Source organism: Gossypium hirsutum, chromosome A10 (assembly GCF_007990345.1).
Source record: "Gossypium hirsutum isolate 1008001.06 chromosome A10, Gossypium_hirsutum_v2.1, whole genome shotgun sequence".
NCBI classification, from domain to species: domain Eukaryota; kingdom Viridiplantae; phylum Streptophyta; class Magnoliopsida; order Malvales; family Malvaceae; genus Gossypium; species Gossypium hirsutum.
Genome location: NC_053433.1, coordinates 91,424,512 through 91,429,633, shown reverse-complemented (window position 1 = coordinate 91,429,633; position 5,122 = coordinate 91,424,512). Strand labels below are relative to the sequence as shown.

Sequence of the window (5,122 nt, the reverse complement as noted above, 5' to 3'; positions counted from 1 at the left end):
GCTCTAAACGGTGGGCCAATTCAATGGTTTACCCACGGAAGATTCACATCTCCACCTTCGATTATTTATGAAGGTGAGTGATTCATTCAAGATAGCTGGTGTGACTAAAGACAGACTGAGGTTAAAGTTGTTTCCATACTCGTTGCTAGATCAATCACGAGCATGGCTCAATTCATTGCCACCAACTTCTATATCTACATGGCAAGAATTAGCAGAGAGATTTTTTGTTAAGTATTTCCCGCCGAGCAAAAATGCTAAGTTGAGGAACGAGATCAGAACTTTCCAACAATTGGATGACAAGTCTTTGTATAAGGCTTGGGAGAGATTCAAGGAGTTATTTCGTAAGTGTCCTCATCATGGGATTCCTCATTGTATCTAGTTGGAGACATTCTATAATAGTCTTAATGCATATACAAAATTGATGGTAGATGCTTCTGCAAATGGTGTAATTTTATCTAAGTCTTATAATGAGGCTTATGAGATCATCGAGAGGATCGCGAGTAATAACTATCAGTGGCCAACAAATCGAACAACTTTAGGAAGACGTGTTGCTGGAGTTCATGAAGTTGACACCCTCAGTTCGTTATCAGCTCAGGTATCGTCTATTTTCTCTATGTTAAAATAGTTTACCGCTAATAGTGCTAATAATTTTGCAGCTCAGCCACCAAGTTTGTTTGAAGTAGCTTCTTGTGTGTACTATGGTGAAGGTCATTCTTTTGAGAATTTTCCATCAAATCTCAAGTCAATGTACTATGTGGGGAACCAGCATCAAAATAGGTGTGGACAAGGACCCAAGTCCAACTTCTGCAATCCTTCATGGCGTAATCATCCTAACTTTTCTTGGAGCAGCCAATGAAATGGACCGCACAACAACTTCTTGCATCATAGACCCAACCAATCTCAAGGGTTTAATCAGCAAGCACCAAAACCACCTCAAGCTGAGGCATCAAACTGTTTGGAAAACTTTTTGAAAGCTTACATGGCAAAGAATGATGCTTTGATCTAAAGCCAAGCAACAACATTGAAAAATTTTGAAAACCAAATGGGTCAGCTAGCTACGAAGCTTCGTAATAGATCGCAAGGAACCTTGCCAAGCGATACCGAAAATCCAAGAAATTTGGGAAAAGAACATATCAAGGTAGTGGCATTGCGGAGTGGTAAAATTCTGGAACCCTGATTGAATGATGTCAAAGATAAGCTCGTTGAGAAGAATCAACCAGCGGTTGAAATTCCTACACCAAAAGAGTCAGAATCTGCAAAGACTGACAAGGTAAATCGTAACTTAGTGAATTCAGATACTTTAACATCTTCTTTGGATACAGATTTACCTACTCAGAAGAGTTATCTGGTTCAACCGAAAGTTCCATCACCTCTATATCCGTAAAGATTGTAGCAACACAAGCAAAAACAAGAGGTCCAATTCAAGAAGTTTTTGGATGTTCTAAAGCAGTTACACATCAATATTCTGTTGGTGAAGGCTTTAGAATAGATACCGAATTATGTAAAGTTTATGAAGGATATACTGTCCAAGAAGAAATGGCTGAGTGAGTATGAGACTGTTGCCTTGACAAAGGAGAGCAATGTGTTCCTGCAGAACAAACTGCCACTGAAATTGAAAGACCTAGGAAGCTTTACTATACCCTGTAACATTGGTGAATCTTACTGTGGTAAAGCTTTGTGTGACTTAGGAGCGAGTATCAACTTGATGCCTAAGTCTATTTTCAAGATGCTAGGGATAGGTGAAGTAAGACCTATAACTGTGACGCTTCAACTAGTGGATTGATCTTTAGCATATCCCAAGGGAAAGATCGAGGATGTTTTGGTAAGAGTCGATTATATTCCTACTGATTTCATTGTCTTAGATTTTGAAGCAGATAAGGAAGTGCCGGTCATCCTTGGGAGACCTTTCTTATCCACGGGAAGAACATTAATTGATATGTAGAAAGGTGAGCTCACCATACGAGTTCAAGACAATCAGGTAACCTTTAACATTTTTAAAGCAAGGAAATTTCCTGATTCGACAGAAGAGTGTTCAGTTATGGAAGAGATAGAAACCTTGGTTTCTATGGAAAGAAATTTTGAAGAAGATCCATTGGAGAAAGCCTTAGATCTTGACCCTTTGGAGGATGAATAAGGTGAAGAAAACATGGCTTTAATGGAAGCCAATCCAAAATATTTTATTCAATCCACACGATTTGAACCGTTGGAGTTAGAAGTCAGAGAATTTGTGCAACCCAAGTTGTCAATTAAAGAACCACCTAAACTTGAACTAAAGGTATTTCGTTCGCATTTGAAATACGTTTATTTAGGTGACTGTAACATCCCGAAATAAGGCCTAAATAGAATAATGGTTGCGAAACCACAAATTCGAGGTATAAAAATTTATTTTATTATTATGTTTAGGTTCATGATATGATTGCATGATTGTGTGAAAATTTCGTGATGAAATTCTATGCATAAAGTGCTTAAGTTGATATTAGGGACTAAATCGAATAATTTGCAAAACTTGCATTCTAGAAGTTTTTGTATGAAATTGCTTTGGAATATTAATTAGGAGGGTTTAAATAACAATTTGACCAATTTCTAAGTTCATGGAAAAAATAGGACATGGATGGAATTTTTGAAAGTTTAATAAAGAAGGGCATTTTGGTCATTTGGATATTAAATTAAATAAAAAGGGAAAAATAACACAAAATTCATCATCTTCTTCATTAGCACGAAATTTCAAGGGTTCTCCATAGCTAGGGTTTGTTTCAAGCTTTCAAGCTCCATAGTAAGTGATTCCAAGCCCCGTTTTTAATGTTCTTTACGTTTTTAGAGTCCCGGTACCTCGATGAAGCTTATGCTAGAAATAATTTAAGTTAGGGTTCATATTTGGAAAATTACCCATGGGTGAAAAGTATTTATTTTGTTGTTTTATGATAGAATATTAGGTTTTAAATTATGTTAGACAACTTGTGCTACTCGGTTTTAAGTGAAAACGAGTAAAATGGCTTAATCGGTAAAAATACCTAATAGTCATAAGTACATGTTAGAGTGTGAATTTGATGTTGTCATAGAAGGAAAAAATGATCAGCATATCATAAAACATAAGAAAATAGGATGAATTTTAAATTACGAGCCTTGGGGAAAAAGTGCAAATATGTGAAAGTTTAGGGGAAAAAATGTAATTTTGCCAAAGTTTGGGTCAAGGACTGTTTTGATAAATGTGAATATTAAATAAGTTAAATTTGCTATTATAGATCAAGAAGAGCGAAATTCGAGAGTAGATCGAGGAAAAGAAAAAGTAAAGGACTAAATTGTAAAGTTGTCACATTTTGTATCGAGGTAAGTTTACTGTAAATAAATGCAATATTCTTTTATTTTACATTATTATTGTCAATTTCCAGCATTTATATACTTATTTTTGAGAATATTTAAAGTCGAATTAAAGGCGAAGTGACAGAGAAAAAGTATTAGGAAGCCCTGTTTGAACCTTAGGAATGTTAGGATATTGGGGTTGACAGGACAGGACAGGACAGAAATGACCCATGTAAGTCCATATCAGATATATGGCTTTGGAGACAGGAATGAGCCATGTAAGCCCATATTAGATATATATATGGCATTGGAGACAGGAATAATTCATGTAAGTCCATGTCGAAGACATGGCATTGGCAGGATATTGATAGACAGGAACGACCCTAGTATCCTTAGTATTCCGAGTGGTTCAACGAGTCATTGTACACGTTAAATTATAGTGAATTATCAACAAAAGGGAAGGTAGATTATATTTATGAATAGTGAAAGGTCAGGTAAGAAAGAAGGTGAGTGAGTAAAGAAGAAGGTAGAAAATGAGAAGTAAAGAAAGTTTATGAGGCTAGGTGACATTATGTATAATTATTCATTATGTTGAATGTTGTAATTTATTTTCTTGTAAGCTTACTAAGCCTAGTGCTTACTCTCTTTAATTTCTTTTTCTTATAGTTTTTATTAAGCCACTCGGGGATCAAAGGAAACGTCAGAGACCCAATCACACTATCGAAGAAATCACGTTGGTATAGTTAGATGTTTCGTTTTGTGTATGGCATGTATAGGAACTTGGTTTCTTTTGATATGATATGATCAATGAATGATGTGTAAATACTTGCTAGTGATTAGCTAATAGAATGGCTGATGATATACATGTTTAATAGTATGTATGATTAAGTAGTAACTATCACATGAAAACTATGAAAAATGTGAAAGTAACTTAAAAACGGATTCAAGTATTAGAAATAACGTGACTTTGAAAAATCACAAAAAAAAATTGTAGAGACATGGTTTGATGGTGAATAATATATGAAATTAAAGCTCATTGTGTCTATTTTCATATTGAATAAGCAAAACAGGTAAAGGTTTTGTATTTTATAAGATATCTGAGTTTTAGTGAAATAGGGCCAGAGCGATTTCTAGATCCCCTGTTCTAACTTTGGTAATTCACCATACATTTTAAAAAAATAATTAGCTGGTGTACTTTATATGGTTAGAATCCTTATTGAATCTAGTTTTAATAGAAAATAGTCATATAAATTTTTTACAGGGAGAAAAGTGGTTCGTAGTAAGTAGAGGTCAGTGCAGTTGAATTCTAAAATAGGGGTAACTTTAACTAATAAAATGTACTAATTGGCTAAGTCAAAAATTCTAGAAAAATATTAGTAGATATATATATGAGTCTAGTTTCAGGAAAAATTTACGGATCTTAATTTCGAGTTTTGAAACTCGAGAAATGAATTTTTAAGCAACCATGACGCAGAAAAATAGTTTATTCCGAAAATTAAAATAAGTGGTTTAGAGTTGTTTAAAAGGTAAGATAAGTTTAGTAACACCTCAAGCTTGACTCCGGTGACGGTTTCGGGCATGGGGGTGTTACACTGTTCCACTTTTCCTGTGATTATTTTATCAGAATTGACAAAAGATCAGGAGGAGCAACTAATTGTTGTTCTAAAAAAACTTAAGAAAGCAATTGGTTGGACCATAGCTGATAAACCATAATTTATACATATTTTTATCCCATGCTTAGCGCATTTATAGATAGTTTTTCCTTAGAATTGGTGAATTCAATGATCCTAATCCTTTAATTTTATGTTTTATACTTAGATGA

The 5,122-nt window shown here is 34.5% G+C and overlaps 1 non-coding gene across 1 annotated transcript; it reads right to left on the bottom strand.

The window, feature by feature from the left end:
* Positions 1-256: 256 nt before the first annotated feature.
* LOC121209299 (small nucleolar RNA R71) lies at positions 257-363 on the bottom strand. Its single transcript, XR_005904414.1, has one exon. It is a non-coding gene; the product is annotated as a small nucleolar RNA R71 (small nucleolar RNA).
* Between the last annotated feature and the right edge of the window lie 4,759 nt (positions 364-5,122).